This window comes from Bos taurus, chromosome 27 (assembly GCF_002263795.3).
Source record: "Bos taurus isolate L1 Dominette 01449 registration number 42190680 breed Hereford chromosome 27, ARS-UCD2.0, whole genome shotgun sequence".
Taxonomy (NCBI): Eukaryota; Metazoa; Chordata; class Mammalia; order Artiodactyla; family Bovidae; genus Bos; species Bos taurus.
This window is the reverse complement of record NC_037354.1, coordinates 40,382,569-40,406,890: the sequence shown is the minus strand read 5'-3', so window position 1 is coordinate 40,406,890 and position 24,322 is coordinate 40,382,569. Positions and strand designations below refer to the sequence as shown.

The 24,322-nt window shown below is 45.0% G+C and overlaps 1 protein-coding gene across 1 annotated transcript in view; it reads left to right on the top strand.

Moving 5' to 3' along the window:
- The window catches only part of RARB (retinoic acid receptor beta), a 595,561-nt gene that overhangs the window by 385,375 nt on the left and 185,864 nt on the right, over positions 1–24,322 (top strand). The window lies entirely within an intron of this gene.

Below are 24,322 nucleotides of genomic sequence, written 5' to 3'. Positions count from 1 at the left end.
AAAAATTTAAAAAAAAAAGAAGTAAGATTTAAAAGAAAAAAAGAAAAAGATTGCTTTCTAGTAAAAATATGAACCGGGAGCACAGTTTGTGTTTTTCCCAAGAGTTACTACTGCCTATGAGACCAAAGACCAGGCAACTGCCTTGATACCCTCCAGTGTTTGGAAGGATATGGTTCTGAGGACTGGCGATTTGGCCCGTGGAGAGAAAGGAAGCATAACTACTCTTCACAGGCTCTCCCGTTCATTCTCAGCAGGCATTTTCTGAGCACCTACTGTTGACAAGGTCCCCAGAGTTGGGGGCAGAGATGGGACGGGGAAGTGGACGTGACCAGTTAGGCGTGGCCTCTGTATTCCCAGCGCTGTCTACAGAGAAAGACCTTCTTTGATGGTAGATCACTGTTATAGTTGGGGCTCCCATGGTGGCTCAGTGGTCAAGAGTCCACCTGCCAATGTAGGAGACTCTGGCTCGATCCCTGGGTCAGGAATATCCCCTGGAGGAGGGCACGACAACCCACTCCGGTATTCTTGCCTGGAGAATCCCGTGGACAGAGGAGCCTGGTGGGCCACAGTCCACGGAGTCACAAAGAGTCGGACACGACCTAATGAGAGCATAGTGACAGTGAGAGTGACATGAAACAAGGGAAGTTTTCGGTGTCTCTGGCCTGGAAGACCTTCACCCTCTCTGGGTCTACTTCACCCCTCCCGCTGGTGATTGCTTCTGAAAAGAGACATAACTTACCCCCAACAGTTTGTCAGGGATCCCAACAGGTCTCATGCCCTGCCAACATTATTGCACTTTTTCCATCTGTAGGAAAGAAAAGTGATTCTATAGGACTGGAGAAAAAAGTGCAAAAAGCATCATCCTAAATCTCGTAAGGTAGACTGCAGACCTGCCCGAAAGGCACTTGCTCATCCGAGTGGTGAGCCTAGATTCGCTTCTCTGCCTTCTCCACGAGCCCTGAGCCCTCAGGGCCCACGGCTGTACGTTAACCATCCGTGGCTCCTGAGGCTGGAGCAGAGACCTGGCACCTAGTCAAACTCACGAAAGTCATTTAAAGGTTTTCCTTTTGAGCCACAAGATTGGCCAGTAATCTACTTGATCAGTGATCTGAGATGAAATGGCAACCACATTACGCTCACAAACGTGTTCTAAGAATTGCTGTCCTGGCTGTTGTAAACAGTGCTGCCATGAACATCGGGATACCTGTGTCTTTCAGAATTGTGGTTTTTCTCAGGGTATACGCTCAGTGATGGGATTGCTGGGTCATTACGGAAGCTCTATTTTTAGTTTTTCAAGGAACCTCCATACTGTTCAAGCAACCTCAATGCCCATCAACAGAGGAATGGATAAATAAGATGTGGTACATACACACAAGGGAATATTATTCAGTCATTAAAAGGAACAAAACGGTGTCATGTGTAGAGATGTGAACAGGCCTAGAGTCTGTCATACCTCAGAGTGAAGTAGGTCAGAAAGAGAAGAGCAAATATCATACACTAACGCATGTATGTGGAATCTATAAACACGGTACAGATGAACCTATTTGCAGGGCGGAAATGGAGACGCAGATGTAGGGGGTGGATGTGTGGACACAGAGGAGAGAGGAGGGTGGGATGAACTGGGAGATGAGGTCTGACATAAATACACTAGCAGCTGTGAGACAGAGGGCGGGATGGGGAGGGAGGCTCAAGAGGGAGGCTGATTATACTGTATATTATTATACATTCATATTATTATTAATATATTATTAATATTAATTATATTAACAATATAATAATATTATTGATTGCATGAATTATTAATTATATTATATAATTAATTATATTATTTTATATATTATGTAATTATATATATTATTTATATATTTAATATATTATATATTATTTTATATATTATATATTACATATATTATAAAATATATATTATTTATATACAATTATATAATATATATAATTTTATATATTTAATTATGTTAATTATTAATAATGTTGATGATATTAATAATTAATATACATTATATTAATATAATGTTTACATATTATATATTAGCTGATTCACATTGTTATACAGCAGAAACTAGCACAACATTCAAAGCAACTAAAATCCAATTAAAAAAAAAAAACCGGCTGTGTACCAGGCACCAGCTTGGTGATGTGGGATACAAGATGCTTAGGACAGAAGCCCTGCTCCCGCCTGGCCTCCTGTGTGGACAGAGACCTGAGGCACGTGCAGAAATGCCTTTATCCAGAGCGGAGCAGGATGAGGCCAGCACAGGTGTGCGGAACACTCTAGGCCTGCGATGCAGATTTGGATAAGAACTGCTCACCGGCCTCTGAGACATGTTAACCGAAGTTCGGTCTCCCGGAATCTGTCATAGGAGAGTAACGATACTTAAGTTGAATGTCGCTGGAGAGACAGTTTATAATGTGTCCAAAGGGCTGTGTGGGGATGGCATGTCCTGGGTGAAAGGCACAGTCGTCGTGAGCATCCCTGACTCTGCTCTGCCCTTCCTCTTTCTGCGCCTTTGACGCTCCGCCACCCGCTAGCTGGGACCTTGCCCCTCTTTATGCCCATCTTAGTCTCTTTCTTCAAGGTCCCTCTTATTTTATGTCCGTGCTTGCGTGCATGTGCACCACACACACACACGCACGCTTACAGGAGACTGTCAGCCCCACTCACACCCTTCACCACGCTCTGTAAGAACTGAAGGTGCCGTGTGAATACCTGCAGCTCTCTGCCTGGAGGCTTGTTTCCTGGCCTGGGAACATCCTCGGCTCTCAAGCCTTGCAAACTGGAAGTGTCAAAAAAAAAAAATTAAACAGACCCCAAAAAGAGCCAGTGGGAAGCTGGGAGATTAATCCCTGAGCCTCCATGTGCTTTGGGGAGGATGAGTAACTCTCAGGCCTCTCAGCACTCCCCGCCCCAGGGCCGTGGAAGGACTGACCTCCGCCTGCCCGCGGCGGCCTGTCTCGGTGAGGGCCTCCAAGCCTGTTCCTCACTGCCCACCTGCCACACTGCTTCCTGAGATGCCCCCTACACACACGTGTCTAGAACCTTCTCTCAGCGTCTGTTTTTGTGGGAACCCAATGTAAGACGCCAGCATAGCACGTGGCATCTTCCACCAACTACGCAGGACTCGCTCCATCACTCACGCCTTGGCTCCTTGGCAACACGTGACCATCTGGGCAGGGCCCAGTTGGTGTCCTACGCCTGCACCTACACCCCCTACGCCTGCCACAGCAAGCTGGCATTAGGGCTCTTGCAGTATCTCCAGCGCTGCCAGAGGTTCCATTAAAGAACTGTTAGGGGGTGATCTGCCCAGCCCCAGGCAGCAAGCAAAGCAAATGCCATCACAGCATATAAAGCATTACAACAGCAGCAACCGCAACTCTGCCCTTAAATTGGATTCATCCACCGACTTCCCACTGGCTCTTATTGAGGGCTGTTTAATTTTTGACACTCCCAGTTTGCACAGACGGACCCCAAAGCTGCAGGGCCTTGGTGATGCTGTCTGACGACGTGTGACCTCTGACCGCAGCGGCCTAAGCCCACCGCTGTGAGCTGTCTGTCCCTGTTCCTTGACGCTGGAAGAAAATGTATAGCTCATGAATTTCTTCTACTGACACACCAAGAAAACTTCTTTCACCTTTATTTTCTGGTTGTTTTCCCAAGAGACGTACAACTGACTTTGCTTTTGTCATTAAGCATCTGCTTGGAACCTGCTCCGCCTCGTCAGATCACACACCATATGCCATTATCTGCTGGGGTTGCACATTTTCTTGGTTGACAGTCACCGTAAACTTGTGTGTGTCTGGAACACATTCATCATAAACTCAAGACTTTATTCAATGTTGTGTTAACTCTGCAGTGTCATGGGATAGACGGATCTTCTCTGAACAACTGGAATATTAGGGATTCACAGGGACTGCAACGTCGCAGAGTAACACTGGTCACTGGCATCTCCAGGTGTGGGACTATACTTCCCATTTCTGAAGATCTGAAGACACTAAAGCGGGGTGCAGAGAGTAAGCTGTACCAAACTTGGCTTTCTTTATTGCAAAGGACCCTCGTGGTATCCCCTCTAATCATATGCAAAATTTAAAGTGACCGGCAGAACCTGGGGTCCATCCAAGCCAGCTCAGCAATTCCCTCCTGTCTGCTCTCCAGAAATTCCACTGTTAATATCCCTGGGGGTATGGCAGGTCCTTTCGTGCCTTTTTTTACAGCAGGGCCTTACATTCATATCCCAGGAGTCCTTCAGTGTTCTTTATGGGGGTTTGCAGAAACAATGAAAAAATGGTTAATTTTGGGACCTCCCTGGCAATCCAGTGGTTAGGACTAGGCAATTTCACTTGCAGAGAGCCCAGGTTTGATCCCTGGTTGGGGAACTGTGATCCCACAAGCCACTCGGTGAGGTCAAAAAAGTAAAGAAGAAAAAGAAAATGTGGCTAATTTTGGTCCTAGACAAATTGAAAATCAGATGTGTGTATTTACATCAGACAGATTCCCATTGCTACAGATCTTGATGACTTTTTCCTGTTTGACCAATGTCATTTATACCAATGCAGTTCCTGTTTTCACCCTTCCTCTCAGCTGATAATTCATCCACCATTCCTCTTGATGAGATTTTGTACTCTGGCCAAACATACCATGTGGATCCCCCAGTCTTGAAAATGACTGACAACAGAGAAGCTGGCCGTGGGTTACCCGACACTCTAAGCCAAGATACCACCAAGGCGGGCCAGTCTGCAGCCCTTGGAGTTCCACAGCCTGGCTAAGCAAAAGGTCCTATCCCAGGATTGCCCTTTAACAGTTTCACAAATCTGTCTTTAGAGTTTTCTCTCCAACCTGCAGCAGAGTAAGGACTGGAAACATATTGCCACATCCTCTGGCTCTCCTCTGAACAAGGCAGTTCTTTTTAGCCTAGAATCTTAATTGACATCAGCTGACTGTATACAGAACTCTCTCATTCATGCTTGTCTGCATTTCCTTTGAACCTGAGCCTTGTGGTATCTTTGTTACCCAAAGTTGTGACTTATTTCTTTTATTTATTTTTTGCTTGATTTACTTTTTGCTCCCCTGAGTCCTGGTAGAGAAAACTAGAAAAAGTTGGGGCAATGTCTAAGCAGAAAACTGATGACCTCGGGTCCCCTGACCTGCGTGAGTTAGAGGGGCTAGCGTTTATCATCTCTGCCCAGCTCCAGGCTCAGTGATGCCACGTTAGATGACTCTTGAACTTGCCCACAGCGTGTTTACAGCAAGGAAATCGGCAAATACTGTGAACCAGGACTTCTCCCCCATGAGACCCACTTGTTAAATATTTACCAACGCAACACCGGGCAAAGGTCAGTGATATTTGGCATAAAAAGTAGAGATCTTACAAAAAGCATTTGAAAAATCTTCAGAGAAACTGGAGCTGTTTTTATAAATCAGTGGATCCCAGCCTTCTGAGGCTCAGTATCTCCATCATATACTAGACAGTTTAGGAAACATCCTATTCCATTCTGGAATGAAATCCATAGATACTGTCTACCTGTGCAGCACTTTTTAAAATTTTTATTTTTATTTTTTTTACTTATATTTACTTTTTATGGAAGGATAGTTAATTTACAATATTGTGTTACTTTCGAGTGTACTGCAAAGCGACTCCCTGTGTCCCCGCTGGTGATGCAGCAGTAAAGAGTCCGCCTGCAAAGCGGGAGACATGGTTTCTATCCCTGGGTCGGGAAGATCCCCTGGAGGAGAGCATGGCAACCCACTCCAATATTCCTGCCCGGAGAATCCCAAGGTCAGAGGAGCCTGGCGGGCTACAGTCCATGGTGTCACACAGAGTCAGACACGACTGAAGTGACAGCATGCACGCACATATGTGTGTGTGTGTGTATATATGTGCATATAAACACATGTGTGCATATATATGTATAATGTGTGCAACACTTTTTTTAAAAAATCAACATAATATCCCAATAATAATATTTTAAAAATGGAAGCTATTTATAATAGATGACTATATTTTAATATGTAAATATTTGGGCGTGTCTCACTGGAAGAAAAAACAAGATACTGTTCATACCTTTATGTAGAACTACAGAGAAAGCCGGAGCTACAATGCAGGCTGATCAAGGTGAGCTTTGGTGATCAATGTGACGTTCTGAAGCAACTCTCCGTAAAATTCCTCACAGCGTAAAACACCCTCTCCCCTCAGTCCACGGGACTGCTGCACCTTGGAAGACCCAGGATTTTTTTTGCATATTAAAACCATGTAAAAAAAATAGTTTGTGTGTTTGTCAGGAAGGAATTTGTTTCTAGGTTCAGGTTACGTTCCTACGTGGATTACCTGCCCTCCAGAGTCACGTGAGACGTGAGTAGTTCTTCATTGTACAGAACCACAGACGTCTCTGGCACCACCCACTAAATGCCAGGAGTGCCCTCAGTCAGAGAGGCAACCAAAGTATGTCTTAAAGACTCACAAGGCGGCCTAGGAATAGTACCTCCCAGAACTCTAAATCAACACCAGGAATGTCCTTCGGAGCCTGGCCCGCACCCCTGTGTCCTGATGAGCTAGTATCCAACAGGAGAATTGACTGGTAACCAGGATGGTAACCCCTGGCATCCAGAGAGGAAATGCCAAGCAACCCAAGCCCTTAGCAAGTCCAAAAGATGCAGGGACGTCTGGAGAGGCAGCGGGTGACTCGGGAAGAGGGACAGTGCAAGAGAGGCTCCTCGCCAGCAGGGGCAGGGCAGCAGGGGGCCTGGAACTGGGGCCAGGGTGAGGACAGGGTGGAAGCCCCTGGCTTTGGGGAAATGGCCAACTGCAAGTGAATTGCCATCCCGCTTAAAACCTTGTCATCCGGGAACTGTAGGCGGCATGAGGGACAGTCATCATGGGGCCTCACAGAGCTGGGAGCTCCTGGAAACGAGTCTATAAGCTGTCTAATCACCTTTGGCTTCTACGACTACAGTGCGGTCAAGGTGCTTCTTGCTGGGAATTGATAGCGAATTATTATCTAGAGGAAAGTGGCTATTTTATTTTTCTTTTGTCCTCTGTCCCTCATTCTCTTCTTTCTCCTATGTTTAGTTTCTTATTTATTTAAAAGGTAAAACGATATCCTGATATCTAGAGGCTTTGGTGTTTCTTCACCAGATGTTGCTGTTAAATAAGAGACCTGGAGATGTAGATGCTGACATGAGGTTTCATCAAGATGCTTTTTGTATTTTAGAGTTAAATATTCAAAGCTGGTTCTGCAGTGACTCCCAGACGCTCACCCCTCTTTCCCCGCAGTGCTTGAGAATACCTCACCTTCTCAAGATTGTTGACCGCTGTAGTTGTTCTCAAACTTTTTCAACCCAAAGACCAACTGAGAGGAGTTTTAAAAAAACCTGTCAGCCATCTGATCCATCTATTCTTTATTTTTAAGTAAACACGATTGAAATATACATAGAAATAAGTATGCAAATCATAAATATACAGTTTGGAATTGTCCTGCAATGGACTGCACACACATTGCCAGCAGGCAGATCAAGAAACAGAACATCAAAAGCCCTTACTGCCTCCTTTTAGTCACTAGTCCTGACCCGAGGGTAACAGGTATCCTAACTCATAACAGCATAGATTAATTAGGTCTATTTTTGAACTTTATAAAAACAGCATCATGCAGTTGTACTTTTTTGGGTGGTTCTGGCTTCTTTTCCTCAATATCAGGTTTGTGGTATTCATCCATACCATTACCTGTGATTAAAGTTCATTCATTCTCACTGCTGAATAGTAGTCAATGGTAGAATGCATCGTATTTTATTTATTCCTTCTACTACAGATGGATAATTGGTTAGTTTTTCATATGGGGCTATTATGATTAGTGCTGCTATGGCCTTTTTTCCACATGTCTTTTATGTGAACATATATTAAGTATGTACATAGGAATACAATCCCCTTGTACTGGAGGTTGAAGTATATCAGACCTCGGTAGATACTGACAAATACTTTTCCAAGATAGTTGTACACATGTCGGTTTCCACCAGCAGTGAACAAAAATTCAGATTTCTCCACATCTTTGCACACCCTTCGTATCATTCCTCGTTTGCTTCATTCAGCTATGTTGCTAGGCATGAAGTGCTATTGCACTGTGGTCTTAAATTTCATTCCCAGAAAACCAATGGGGTTGAGCACCTTTGCAGCCAAGGCTGGTTGGGTATTCAGCTGTAACACACTGGCATGGCCAGGATTTATCCTCAGGGGCCAGTGCCTGTACTATACTGAGTGTTAAATATTTTATTAAGCACTGTTTTCTAGGACAGCTCTATTGAGGTATAATTGACATACATTAAACTGCACAGAGTGTGAAATTGGCTAAGTTTTGACATGCGTATACACCTGTGATGGCATCACCACGGTTAATACAATGAACCCAGCGAAGGAAACCACCAACAGCCTGGAAAGGCAACCTATGGAAGGGGAGAAAATATTTGCAAATCTGCTAAGGGCTTAGATTCCAAAATATATTTTAAAAATACATTTAACTCAACAGCAGAAAAAAAAAATTCTGATTGAAAAGTCGACAGAGGATCTGAATAGATATTTTTCCAAAGATGACATACAGATAAATAGCCAACAGGTACGTGAAAAACAGCTCAAAGTCACTAGTCATCAGAGAACTTACCAATCAAAACCGCAATGACATCACCTCACACCCGTTGGAATAGCTGTCATCAAAAAGATAGGAAATAGCAAGTGTTGGTGAGGCTGAGGAGCAAAGGGGACACTTAGGCACTGTTGACAGGAATGTAAATCGGTGCAGCTGCTATGGGAAACAGTGCAGAGGTTCCTCAGAGAATTAAAAATAAAACCACCGCATGACCCAGAAACCCCACTTCTTGGTAATTATTCAAAGAAAACGAAAGCTCTAACTTGAAAAGATATCTGCATCCCCATGTTCAGTGCATATTTATATACAACAGCTAAGATATGAAAACAGTCAGTGTCTATCAATAGATGAATTGATTTTTAAACTGATATATATTTAGTACTTAGCCACAAAAAAAGAAGGCAACCCCACCATTTTCAACCACATGGATGGACCTCGAGGGTGTTATGCTTAGTGAAACAAGTCATGCAGACAAAGACAAATATCATACGACGTCACTTACATGTGGAATCTAACAAACAACACCGAACTCGAAGGTACGGAAAACAGATTGGTGGTTGCCAGAGGCCGGGGCAGAGCGGGCGTGGTGAGCTGCAGACTAAATGAGTGAAGGTCATGAAAAGGCAAAATTTAAAACTTCTCATCACCAGAAAAAATGTGTAACCAATGATGACTATTAACTATTATTGTAATGATCATTTTGCAATACATATAAATACTGAATCATTATGTTATATCCCTGAGATTAATATAAAATATAGGTCAATTATGGGCTTCTCAGCTGGCCCTAGTGGTAAAGAACCTGCCTGTCCAATGCAGGAGACATAATGAGACACTGGGTTTGATCCCTGGGTTGGGAAGATCCCGTGGAGGAGGGCATGGCAACCCACTCCAGTATTCTTGCCTGGAGAATCCCATGGACAGAGGGGCCTGGCAGGCTACAGTTCACAGGGTCTCAAAGAGTCGGATATGACTGATGCGACTTAGCAGGCATGCACACATAGGTCAAGTGTATCTCAGTACAAAATGTGAAGAATAATAATGAACATACATACAACCACACTTGGGCTTCTGTGGTAGCTCAGATGGTAAAAAATCTGCCTGCAGTGCAGGAGACCTGGGTTGCATCCCCGGTTTGGGAAGATCTCCTGGAGAAGGAAATGGCAACCCACTCCAGTGTTCTTGCCTGGAGAATCCCAGGGACAACGGAGCCTGGTGGGTTACAGTCCATGGGGTTGAAAAGAGTTGGACACGACTGAGTGACAAAGCACAGCACAGCCCCACCGCCCCCAGATGGGTTTCTCTATGTGCAGTTATAATCTTGTCTTCTTGCCCCTCCCTCTGCCTCCAGATCTTGTCTGTGGGCAACCATGGATCTTCGGCCTCTGCTGGGGGCTAGTTTGCATTTCCTAGAACTTCCTTACATAAGTGGAACCATAAGTTAAATACCACCTGGGGTTTGTCTTCTTTCACTCAGCACAGTTATTGTGAGGTTCATTTCTGTCATATCATGTACCAGTAGTTCATTCCTTTTTATTTCCAAGAGCTTTCCATTGTATAGATACACCCGAGTTCATCAGTTCACTGGTTGAATTATCTTCACTTTTGGCTATTACAAATAAAACTGCTATGAGCATTCATCAGATCAGATCAGATCAGTTGCTCAGTCGTGTCTGACTCTCTGTGACCCCATGAATCCCAGCACACCAGGCCTCCCTGTCCATCACCAATTCCCGGAGTTCACCCAGACTCACGTCCATCGAGTCAGTGATGCCATCCAGCCAATCTCATCCTCTGTCATCCCCTTCTCCTCCTGCCCCCAGTCCCTCCCAGCATCAGAGTCTTTTCCAATGAGTCAACCCTTTGCATGAGGTGGCCAAAGTACTGGAGTTTCAGCTTTAGCATCATTCCTTCCAAAGAAATCCCAGGGCTGATCTCCTTCAGAATGGACTGGTTGGATCTCCTTGCAGTCCAAGGGACTCTCAAGAGTCTTCTCCAACACCACAGTTCAAAAGCATCAATTCTTTGGCGCTCAGCCTTCTTCACAGTCCAACTCTCACATCCATACATGACCACAGGAAAAACCATAGCCTTGACTAGACGGAACTTTGTTGGCAAAGTAACGTCTCTGCTTTTGAATATGCTATCTAGGTTGGTCCTAACTTTCCTTCCAAGGAGTAAGCATGTTATTGAGTAAAACTATACTTTAATGTTTCTTGTATTAAATGAGTAAATACCTATGAGTAGAATAGCTAGATCATTTTGTAGGTACACGCTTAACTTTTCAAGAAATTTCCAAACCCTCTTCAAAGAGGTTGCATGGTCTTGCGCTTCCAGCCGTTGTGTGGAGTTCCCGCTTCTCCTTGGCCACAGACACACTTGCTTTGGTGTTGTTTTTGTTTGTTTAATTGTAGAGGGTCTTGTAGGTGGTGCGTCAGGGTTTCTCATTGTGGCTTTAATTTGCATTTCCCTGATAACTAATGTTGCCGTGTATCTTTTTTTTTTGTTTGTTTGTGGATATCTTATTTCGTTTTCATGTTTTGTATCTGTGTATCTTTTCATGTGTTTGTTTGCCAAGATATTTTGCCTTTGGTGGCATTTCTTTCCAAGTGATTTACCCAGTGGGGGTGAGGATCAGGTGCTTGCTTTGTTGGTTTTGAAGTTGACATCTCTTTAGGTGGATACACATTGATCTTCAGTGATATGCTTTTTCCCTTAGTGTGTGGTTTATCTTCTCATTCTTTTAGTAGGATCTTTCAAAGGAAAGAAGATTTTAGTTGTGATGAAACCTAACTTATCAGTTTGTATTTTTGTGTGTCATACTTTGGTGTCACATCTAAGTCAGAAAGAGAAAAACAAGTATCGTATATTAATGCATATATGTGGAATCTAGAAAAATGGTACAGCTGGACCTATTTCCAGAGCAGGAATCGAGATGCAGATGTAGAGAACAGACATGAACGCAGGGTGGGAAGGAGAGGGGGGGACAAAGCGGGAGGTCGGGATTGACACGCGTGCCCTATCATGTGTAAAACAGCCAGCGGGAAGCTGCCGTACAACACAGAGGGCCCAGCCGTGCTCGCGATGACCTGGGTGGGTGGGATGCACAGAGGGCCCCGCCCGTGCTCGCGATGACCTGGGTGTGTGGGATGCACAGAGGGCCCAGCCTGTGCTTGGTGATGACCTGGGTGGGTGGGATGGGGGCAGGGAGGAGGTCCCAGAGGGAGGGGACACGTGTATGCATATGGCTGAGTCACTTTGCTGCATAGAGAAACTGACACCACATTGTAAAGCAATTATATTCCAATTTAAAAAATCCATGCCCAACCCAAGGTCACGAGAGCTCCTTTTCTTTTCCATCTAACAGCGTATACTTTTATGTTCTACGTTTCGGCCCCTGGCCCGTTTTGAGTTAGCTTCTGTATGTGGTGTCAGGTATGGGTCGATGTTAGCTTCTTTCTGGAGTGGATGTCTCATTGGCCCTGTGCTGTTTTTGGAGAGACTGTCGTTTCTCCTGGTCTGCATATACGTTGAACTCCCTTATCAGTGAATTAAAAGCGTAAAGTTTATGCCATGGATTGCAATTTTAAAATGATGTGTTTCAATAACTAGTCCTACTCTTATTTTATGTACAGTGAGGCCATTCAAATTGCCTAGAGACAGTGGATTGTATTTTCTGCCCATTTTAAATTTCTGCTAGTTTGTACGTGGCAATATCTCCCCAAAAGTGCTCTGTTTTAATCTACTCAACAGATATTCATTGACGGACTGCTGCGTGTCATTTACGGTGGTTACTGGGGTCATCACAGTGACCTGGGTGGCCTCGCTGCCCTCAGGGTTACACACAGTAAAGAGTAAATGTATGCCAGGCAGTGAGTGTCTGTAGATTTTAAAAGGTAGCCTCAAGGAACAGATAGAGATGGACATGACCTAGAGTCCTATTTTAAACAGGATCACTATCTCCATTAAGGCAATATATTCATAAAGATGTGAAGAAAGGGATGGGATAAGTCTTGTCAATATCCGAGCAAAGGGTATCTTGGCAGAGCCAAAATAAACTCAAAGATGCTGAAGGAGTGTGTTTCTTAAAAAAATAGCTGCAGAGCATCCTTGAGGTCTTTGAAATGAGAATTTTAGGTCTTGAAGAAACTCTCGATATTATGCAGTTCCAAGACTGCTGGTAGATTTCACGCAGTGACAGTTTAGCCGCTAAGTCGTGTCCGACTCTTTTGCGACCCTTTTGCGACTGTAGCCCGCCAGGCTCCCCTGTCCATGGGATTTCCCAGGCAAGAATACTGGAGTGGGTTGCCATTTCCTTCTCCAGGTAGATTTCATCTTCAAGGCCAATTCAGATGAGTTGATGGTGAACGCCTCCAGCAGGCGTCAGTAAGTTTTTTCTCTCAAGGTTCAGATGGTAAATATTTTCAGCTTAGTGGGACATACTGTTTCTGTTGCAATCGCTCAACTCTGTCATTGGTTGAAAGCACCCAAAGATATTATGTAAGCAAATAAATGCAAACATTCTAAGCTCTCATAAAACTTTATTTTGCTCAATGAGCAGGATTTAGATGGCCTTTGTTTCACTGGTAGGCTAGACTTGGCCCTTGAACCCTGCCACCCTCTGAGCTAGTATGGTGTTAGGCAGTCTTACCTGCATATTTCAAACAGATACAAAAGATGTAATTAATTTCCCTCATGTGATTGTCTAGAGATAAGTGGTGCAAGCTGTCTGAGTAGTTCTGTTCCCCGTGGACATTCAGGGCCTTGGGGTCCCTCCATCATAAGCATTTACCCTCCCTGGACTGCTACCCTAATCCCCGTGGACTAGGCTGGGTCCCAGAGCAGTTCAGCTGGCAGGAAAGGGAGAAGATAGAAATTACCTTTTTAGGATGTGGCGTAGAAGTTGCACACAGCACGTCTGATCAATGAGAACATGATCACATCGCCGCACCTGGCTGCAGAGAGGAAATGTTCTCTCTGTCTGGGAGCCCTGTGCTTGACTAAAAATCTATTATCGTGGATTTTTAAAGGGAACTTAAATTAAGAGGGAGGCTGCCTCTTAATTTGCCAGAATTAAGCTGCCTCTTAATTTGCCTCTCAGTTTGCCACAGAATTTATAAGAGACGGTGAAAAAAAAATTTTGTCTGTTTGTACCTAATATGTGAACAGCAATGACCAACATTGCATAATACTTCAGAAATTTAGAAAAGTCTTTCTCATACATTAGTTTAATTCTTCAACATTATATTCCCTTGAAATAAGCACTACCATTGGAAGTACATATTATCTTCTCGTAGTTGAAGATTAAAAAATGCTCAGGAGTGCACCAGGACTTCCCTTGTGGCCCAGTGGTTAAGAAGCCACCTGCCAATGCAGGATCGAAGCAGCGTTCGATCCCTGGTCCAGGAGGATTCCACAGGCTGTGAGGCAAATAGGCCCCTGCGGCACGACGACTGACTCCATACGCCGCAGCTGCTAACGCCCTTCGACAAGAGAGAAGCCGCGGCAACGAGAAGCCCGTGATAGCAACGAGCGGGTAGCCTCCGCTCACAGCTAGAGAAAAGCCCACACGGCACAGACACAGCGCAGCCAAAATAAATAAAGCGCGTGTGAAGGATGTAGAGCGTAGACGGGTGGCGGCCGAGAGGGAGACGGGTATGGAGTGGGAGGTCGGGTTGGCAGATGTGTAGAGTGGATAGACCACAGGGTCTATCTCTGCATAGCACAGAGAACTCTGTTCAGTATCCTATGATACACCATCACGGAAAAGAAAGCTTCAACAAGAATGCGTACATGCATAACTGAATCACTTTGCTGTAGAGAAGAAATGAACACAACATTGTAAATCCACTATACTTCAATTAAAACAACTTTCTAAATTGAAAAGTTAAAAAAAAAAAAAAAGAGAGAAAAGTCTGAGTTTACCAAAGCCATATAGCTGCTCCACACAGAGCCCAGACCTTACTCTAGGCTGTTTTACCATTTGCTCTCCTAGAAACTCATCTCTCTTAATACCTAATCCTCTGAAGGCCTGGGTCTTGGTGTTGACGAAGTAGAATGTCCCAGCAGAGCAGAGGCTCTGACACGTTAGTGTGCAAAGTGCCTGATTCCCTTAGCCCAGCCCTAGAAGTCTGCCTGACGTGGCCTTGGGTGTGAAGCCCTGGAATGGTCATGCTACTGGAATCACCGCAGTGACCTTACATTGTATTATTGTGTTTTGCTTAAACAGAGAGGGGAGATATTTCATATTTCTGTCTATTCTTTCCCTTTTGGCCTTGCTATATGTTCATGCTAAATTTTGAAACTCTTGCCTTCTGAAAAATCCCAGCTAATTTCTTTTGAATCATCTCTAACTCAAAACTAAACAAAACAAAAAAATCAAACTGATAAAATGTCAAAAGTGAATTTTGGAAGCCAACATATAGCCGCTCAAACAGGAGTTTTCAAAGTCCTTGGTTGAGGGGGTGGCGTTATATCCTGTAGCTAATTTCCCAGAGGTTTCTCTGCGGCTTTATGTTAACCTCAATTCCCAGTCAATTGCATTGAGCTTTTTACTTGCCTTTTTCTTGGTCAGACATCAGGATGAATTTAAACTCCTCTCCCTGCCCAATGGCCTCTCTGATGTATTTGCAACTTTTGCATTCCCTTTCCCTGTAGAATCCGATGGAAATTCCTTTGGAGCCTTTGAGTCAGAAACTTTTGTGTTGCTAATAGAACTTGGCTTCATTAGCATTTCAAATTCCTCGACGTTCTCAGGGATGAGGGCTCCCCATCAGCAACCTGGTTTACCAGACCTCCTTAATGGAAATCAGCAGTGGCCAGTGCTTTGGCCCTGTTTCTACCAGCACGTGTCACTGTGAAATCTTGTTCAGGGATTCTAGAGAAAGATGCAAGCGTAATCTGAGAAGCTTTACTTTTATCCCTCTCTGTACTCTAGACGTTTGCTGCCGAAAAGCCACACACCCTTCATCTCCGTTGGTAGTTGGATCCTGGGTAGAGGATGACTCAGAGACAGTTGGGGAGGTGGACGAGTAGATGGGTAGATGGACAAGTGGGAGACAGATAACCAGAAAGGAGGGTGGATGGTGGATGGGTAATGATGGGTGGGTGGATGGAACAGCAGAAGAGTGAGTAGGTGGATAGGATGGATGAATGGATGGGAAGATAAGATAGACAATGCAAATCTTCCATTCTGTACCATATCCTTGCCATTTAATTAACCATAATTGGCCTTATGTTCCTGAGGCTAACTACCACTTTGCAGAAAACAGCATGCCATGGGATCTATTTTCTGCCTCCCACAAGAAGCTGCAGGGTGGGGCTTGTCAAATATTTCATTGCTATCCTGACTCAGTGTCTGCTTTGGAGACGAAAATAAAGCATCCTTTTGTAATGTATATAATAATGCTTCAGTGCTGAGGAACTTAAACCAGGCATCTATGTAGCAAAATCCCCTGGGGAATTTGCCCTAATCGCATGTGCCTGGACCCCGCAGCCTGAACTGTGCATCCTGGCTGAAAATTCCCAGGCTGACAGGAGATGCTGTGTCCCTGACACCAGAGGCAGCTGAACGGAGTTTGAGCTCTGTGTTCCTGACCTTGCGTTCTCCTTATAGACACGCCACTAACATTTTTCAAAGTATTTATTATATATCTCAGGCCATATTCTAAGTGCTTTTTGCTTGTATCACCTCATTCAGTCTTTACCACAACTCTTGAAGGTAGGTGCTGTTAATATCTGCATTTTACAGGTGAGGTAATCTGGGCACACAGGGGTGAAGTAACTTGTCAGGGTCACACAGCTGGGAAGAGGTGAAGCTGGAGTTGAAACTCAATCCACGTCCGGACTCCATAGCCCCACCCACCATGCTGTACAGCCTCTCTGATCACTCTTTAAATATATATTCATTTGGCTGATCCGGGTCTTAGTTGCAGCTCGCGGGGTCTTTTACTTGTGGCATGCAGGACGCAGTTCCCCAGCCAGGGATCGAACCTGGGTCCCCTGCACTGGGAGTGCAGAGTCTTAGCCACTGGACCCCCAGGCAAGTCTCTCAGCTCACTTTTGAAGCACCCTGGTCCAGCAGAACTTTCTGTGATGACGAAACTGTTCTCTGCGCAGTCCGGTTGACATAATAACCACTAGCCACGTGAAATGAGGCCAATATGACTGAGGAACTAAGTTTTCATTGTATTGAATTTTCACTACTTTAAACAGCATGGTTTAAGAGCCAACTGATAGCCTCTTTTCATACAGGTGATCTAAAAAAAATTATTAAGTGCTGAACTAGGCAAAAGAAAGACATCTCGGCTATTGACATCATCCTCTAGTCCCAAAGCACTCTGAGAATCCTTTGTGATTCTTTCCATCCCCAAAAGAGCCTCTGGATTCTTCTAAGTGCTCTGCCAACTGGGTGGGACAGCTCCCCGTCGCTCCTTGGAGGATGTGTTGAAAAGAGAGAGAACAGATAATTCGGGAAGAATAATACAGGCAGGCTGAGGCATGGTGGGACCATGGGCACTTATTCTCAGGAATCGCTGTTACGTTTTTCCATCTTTCGGATACTTGCCACCGTATGTTAGGAGAAGAGGGAGTTGATGGAAATCACTGACTTTAAAGCAGGATTCAGTGTGGAAAAAAGGAAGTATGGTGGCATCTGGGCTCATTGAAGGAGAGATGTAATCCCATACTCTTTACAGAAGGAGGTGAAGAAGTAGAAAAGGGGAAAAATGATAAGCCAAGAGAGAAATAAAGATGACCCTGGATGAAGTACTGTAATAAAAGAGCCATATTATTCTTTGTATGATACACAAGTTGAAATTGGGTGAAGCTTTTAAAGGAGATGGAAAGTTAAAGTGTTAAGAAAACTCAAATGTGTATGGTTAAGTTTTATGGGATAGAGACAAAGCAATGTAGAATTGGATGAAATAATTGAATATTGGCTTAGAACAGAAGTAGACAAATTGCGGGCTTCCCCGGTGACTCAGGGGGTAAAGAATCCGCCCTCAAAGCAGGAGACCTGGGTTCGATCCTGGGCTTGGAAGATCCCCTGGAGAAGGGAACGGCTACCCACTCCAGTATCCTGGCCTGGAGAATTCCATGGACTGTATATTCCATGGGGTCGCAGAGAGTCGGACACTCCTGAGCGACTTTCACTGTCACTTTCAGACAAACTGCAGCGTACGGGTCAACCCAGGGGAATGCTGGGTTTTGTAAATAAAATGTATTAAGCACACACATGTTGATTCATTTACGTGTGGTCCACGGCGCCTTTAACATTACAGCGGCAGAACTGAGCAGTTGCAACCGACACTGTATAGCCCGCAAAGCCTAGAACGCTTCCTATGGCCCTATACAGAGAAGGCTTACTGCCCTCCGTTTTAGAACATGAGGTGGGGGGAGCATATATTGGCATAACCATTTTGGAGTACTATTTTGTGTGCCCATCAAATTTTAAAATGCACATTTAACCTGTCAACACTGTTACTAGACTCTTTTCAGCAGGCGTTTTGGTTCACATACCCACAGGGTTTCTTATAACACTGGAAAGCTGGAAACAACACAAACAGCCGCTCGCTGAGCACTGTGAAATGAGCTGCGGTGCACTCGAGTAAAAGAATACACGACATCATGCTAGTTTTAAGGGTACAGCAGAGTGATTCAGAAGATATTCTCCATCGAAAGTTATTACAAAGTCACATCCCTACGCTGTTCAATATATCCTTGTTGTTTATCTGTTTATACATAGTAGTTTATATCTCTTAATCTCCAACCCCTAGCTTGTCCCTGCCCCCTGTAACCACTAATTTGTTCTCTATATTTGTGAGTCAGTTTTGCTGTATACATTTGTTTTATTTTTAGAATCCATAAATAAGTGGTAACATCGAGTATTGATCTTTTTCTGACTTATTTCACTAAGCATAATACTCTCTAGGTCCACCCAAATTGTTGCAAATGGCATAATTAAATTCTTTTTTTATGGCTGAGTAATATTCCATTGTATATATATGTGACATCTTTTTTTTAATTAATTGTTTTCATTGGAGGACAATTACAATATTGTGATGGTTTTTTCCATACATCAACATGAATCAGCCATCAGTATACATGTGTCCCCCGCATCCTGAACCCCCCCTCCCACCTTCCTCCCCACCCCATCCCTCTGGGTTGTCCCAGAGCACCGGCTCTGGGTGCCCTGCTTCCTGCATTGAACTTGCACTGGTCGTGTATTTCACAGATGGTAATGCACATGTTTCAGTGCTGTTCTCTAAGTCATCCCAGCCTCGTTTTCTCCCACTGAGTCCAAAAGTCTGTTCTTTACATCTGTGTCTCCTTTGCTGCCCTGCATGTAGGATCATCTTTCTAAAAGATGTCGGTACCATATGTGTTAAATTTCCATTGTTCTAAATTTCATATATATATTCCATATATATATACTTTCTCTCTCTGACTTACCTCACTCTGCATTATAGGCTCCAGGTTCAGCCACCTCATTAGAACTGACTCAAATGTGTTCCTTTTTAATAGCTGAGTAATATTCCATTGCATATATGTACCACAGCTTCCTTATCCATTCATCTGCCGATGGTCATCTAGGTTGCTTCCATGTCCTAGATATTGTAAACAGTGCTGCAATAACCATTGGGATACATGTGTTTCTCTTTCAGTTCTGGTTTCCTCAGGGTGTTTGCCCAGCAGTAGGATTGCTGGGTCATATGGCAGTTCCCAGTTTTTTAAGGAATCTCCATACTGCTTTCCATAGTGGTGGTACCATTTTGCATTCCTACCAAGAGTGCAAGAGGGTTCCCTTCTCTCCACACCCTCTCCAGCACTTATCGTTTGTAGGCTTTTTGATGACGACCGTTCTGACTGGTGAGATGCTATCTCATTGGTACCACATCTTCTTTATCCGTTAGTCTGTCACTTGGGTCACTTCCGTGTCTTGGCAATCATAACACTGCTATGAAAACCGGGGCACATGTTTCCTTTTCAAATTAGTATTTTCATTTTTTCTGGGTACATACTCAGGAGTGAAATTGCTGGATCATACGGTATTTCTGGTTTTACTTTTTCGAGGACCCTCCACACTGGTTTCCCACCAACAGTGTAGGAGGGGTCCCTTTTCTCCACATCGTCACCAGCGTTGGTCACCTGCAGTCTTTTTGATGATAGCCATTCTGACAGGTGTGTGGGCGATAGTGTAATTTTGATTTATGTTTCTCTAATAATTCGTGATGTTAAACACATTTACTTGTGCCTGTTTGCCATCTGTATGTCTTCTTTGGAAAAAAAAAAAAAAAACTGTCCATTAAGGTCTTCTTCCCATTCTTTTAATAGACTTTTTAAAAATTGAGCTATTTGTTGTTTTTAATGAGCTAGTTCTATGTGTACTGCTTATTACTAAACAGAACAATGTCACAGAACATTGTGTGTTGTTTGAATCAACAGTTACAGAAAAGCAGCAAACGATGCCCCCGAAGGTATAGAGACAGGTGCCCAGCCCCTGGCACAGGGCTCAGCATTTGGTGAATGCAGACATGGAGGGTGTACGCATTATTGTCGCTTTTTATCTCCTGGACTAGACCCTGAGTGTTTATGAAAACGCATTACTTTTTTAAAGGTCCAAATGAAAAGGGGGGAAGCAATAAACCAGGGGAAATAGCCACAGGTAGGCTCCCCTGGGCATGAGCCAGTGCCAGCAAGGGTGGCCGGAGCCGAGGACTGGCTGAGCCCGTTGCTGGCCCTGCAGGCTCACCAGGCGGGAGCTTAGTCTCCAGGCGGGACCGCAGGAACTGGGGTGCACCAGCACCACAGCGAACGCAGGAAGCGCCGAGCAGGCCCCTCGGGTGTGGGAAGGGAAGGGGAGCCCCTGTCCTGGGGGACAGTGTCTGTACCTGACTGGTGGGAAACTGCACAAAGCGGAAACTGCAGAGAGAGGCGCCAAATGCAGGGAAGGATGCAGCGGCCAGCCCTGGAGGCGGAGAGACATTTCTGAGCAAGAACACTTGTTTCCCGGGCCCTGAGCAGACCCAGTGTCTGCGGGGAGGGGGTTCATCTTGGGGATGCGTGTACCGTGCCTCTGCCGGGCTCAGATCCGTGGACACCGCCAGTCCCGGTGCCCGAGCCGGGGTCCAGAGGGACAGGCCTGGGTGGGTTCCTCTGCTGATCGGCGTTAGGGCTGCCCCAGCGCCCAGCTCGGAAAGCCGCTAAGGCTGCGGGTACAGGAGCCGCAAGAACCGGCTCAGCACACGCCCTGTGCCAGCCACACACACCCCTGCCCTGGCTGCCCTGCTGAAACCCCCCCTCCACTCCGTGCTGGTCGTTTATTTGGGGGGCAGAATTATGGCAAGAGGGGTTTACATGAGATGAACAGTTAAAAAAAAAGTAAAGTAAAAATCAATAGAGAAACGCAGGGAGGAGGCAGGTGCGTCTCTCTAATAATGGGTCCCGGGCCCTCGCTCAGCCCCACGCCCGCCTGCATTCTGCGTGCTCGGTGGCGGGGCGGACGCCCGCGCCCCTGGGAACCCTTCTATTTAGACATCAGAGGCGCTGGGCCGGTTTTGAACCCGGCGGCTGCAGTACTGGTGCGCACAGACGCCTTCTCGCTCTTCACCAGACTCTCCAGTTGGAACATGTTTGCCCGGCATGATTCATGGTGTTGCTTTCTGGATTGTCCAGTGGGTAATCGCTGTACAGAAACCAGAGAAACAGATGTAGACCCTGGACCCTGGCTATAAATTTTTGTTTTATGATTATGGGTTTCAAATGTGCTGTGTCACACTGACAAATACACAGTTACTCTGAAACAAAATGAATTTAGGGCTCAAACTTTGCTTTTGTGTTTGTTTGTGGTTGGGAATACTTTTATTAGCGTTCCTTTCATCATTGATCAAACACAAGGAACACAGAGGCCGTGACACATATCCGAATGTGAGTTTATGCCTCACTAAGAGCATGTTTGGGAAAGGGTTCTTCCCAAGTAACTGTTTGGTTAATGTTTAAAATAGGTGTCAGTAACTTAAATTTCATTATCCACAAATTAACTAGGCCATTTTTCACCTTCTACCTGTTCATTAATCTTTATGGTGCACAGATATATATTTAAAGAACTGTGGCTATTTGTGTATCTTTCCTTAATTTTACTTAAGGAGAAGAATATGAAGGAAAAGTCAGATTTTCAACAAGAATTATATTTACTGACAAAGAAATGATAAGAAATGCATGGTTCAATCTAGGGGCTACTTTTTCAATTACACTTGGATTAAATAATAACTCTAAGAGTTTCTATCCACCTAGTCAATTCAGGATGAGAAATGATAGATCGACTAGTGAATACTGTTCCACTAAAAAAAAAAAACAAAAAACTCATAATATCCTATGCACAAAGATTTAAGCACTGATCATTCATTTCAAGCCTCAAGTTTACTTCTCTACAGTTAAGAACACTGGGTTCCAAGGTGAATAGAAACATAAAATTTTCTTATACAAAGAAAGAAAATACCAATCTCCAAATCCCTAACATACACACACACACACACACACACACACACACATCTCTATTGTTTTTGTGCCGTGACAGAGTATTGAGGAAAGAAATGTGGGAACAGTTGCCTCCCTTCCTGGATGAGGCTGAAACTGTAGCTTAAGGAATGAGAATAAACAGAACTGGGGGGACCCTGACCCCAAGTTCACCACATGAGACCCGTGCACCCGACCCTTTGGAAAGATGCTGAGCAAGTGCTAAGTGCCATAGGCAACCTGTGCACAAACCTGGAGTGGTGCGATTTCTTCTAACCTAGCTCTTGCAGCTAGACTTTAAATATAGCTGCGCGCCCCGCCGCCCCCCCCCCCCGCCCCCTTCCCGCCCCAGAAAAAACTTTTCACCCATCTTGTACAAAATAAGTCCAGTTTCCAAGGAATTCTAAGGACCTTAAATCAGCATTTGGAGCTGTAAGTCTCATGGCGGTGGTGGTTTAGTCGCTAAATCGTGGACCACCTAGCAACTGGCACAGGACGCGGTGCTTTGTGTATCTTTACAACTATCTTCATGACAGGAGTGTTACCAAGTGTTTCGTAAAGTCCTCTGTGCTCCTGGCTTAAAATGTGTGTTTTTTTTGTAGTTAAAGGATTTCTTATATAAGAAATATAAAATAAAATAAAATATAAAGCTCTGTTACAAAATGATGACCATATAAAAAAGAGAGTATAACAAGCATGGAGTTTGCGCAAAATCGTACCTCTTTTATCACCCGAGACTTCTCAGTTGCAAGAACTGAGCTTGCTGGGCTGAACACCGTTCAAATGTACCTTCCTAAAAGGGTCTTTGACTCGGTAAGTGTGCGCGATGCATAGTTTTCACGTTACGCCATGAGTGCCACTTAACAACTGTGCTAGCCAAGCAGCACGGGGTGGGTACCCGGCAGGCTTTTTAAAGGCCTGGATGCCAGTGCGCATTCCAGCCCGCGCACAGAAAGGAGACAGCAGCCGCCCTTCCCTGGGAGGGGCGCGGAAGCCGGCCCCCTGCCCGCCCACTCGCCCTCCCTGCTTTGTGAGCAAACCCGCAGGCCGGAGTGGAGGGCCACTGGATCACCAAGGGTGTTTTAATCCCTCCTGGAGCTGCTTTTCTTTGATGTCCCCTTGCATCCTTTAAGCAAGTTGTGCAAAATGGCTGCAGGGTGGACTGGCTCTCCCTTTAACAGCTCTCTGCTTGGGTGTATTTGTAAACACCGTGTCTGTCCTTCTCAGTGATGGCTGAAAAGCTTTTCCTTCCTCCAGTCGGTGTGGGAGATGTCAAAAAAAAAAAAAAAATCCTTTTTCTTAAAATGACTGTCTTCTAATAAATAGCCAAGTTCGGAGGGGCTAGGAGAGGTGAAAGGTGGCCCTTGGAAATAGAAAACTTTGACACAATCAGTTCTCAAAATCTGCATTGAGTTACGCAGTGGTGGGAGTGGGGGAAGGGGTATAGCAGTGGCGGGTGTGGTGAGAGGGGTCACCCACCCGCTATTCCAGAACAGAAAAGTGATTTTCATTCAGGCCTGGGGTTCCGGGGAGCTGGTTCTAGTCCTGATTCTGAGCAGTGGGCCTCAGGCAGCCCTGAGCCTCCCTGAGAAGAGTCACAGCTGACTGTCCTGGGATGTGTGCTGTGGGCCGCGCAAGCGCCGTTTCTCTTCGTCCTCACAGCAACCCACTGGGATCCGCAGTCCTATATTCCCATTTTACAGATGAGCAAGCTGAGGCCCCGGGAGGTGAGATCTTTGTCCCAGGTCACACAGCTGCTCAGAGGTTGAGCGGGGTTGGAACCTTGTTCAGTCTGACTCCCGCATGCACACTCTTGATCACTGTGTTTTATGAAACCCTGCATATCTGCGTGATTGCGCGTGTTTGGGGCGGAAGGAACTCCTTCTCGACTCCTTCATATGCTGCCTGTAGACTCAGGATAATTTTTAAGAAATGAATCCAGAAAGCTGGAATTTTACTTCCGAGCCAATGCAGTCCCCTTCGGCCCGCAAGGAATAGAGAGAAAAAGACTATCAAATGGAAAGTTTCTGGACCCGGGCTTCCCCGAGGGGGCGGCTCCTCTCCGTGCTCCAGTTTAGGGCTTGCGGTGCTTTTGCAGGAGTGGAAAAACACTCACGATACGAGGCGTTTACCAGACAGGCGCACCGAGGAATGTCAAGGCTGG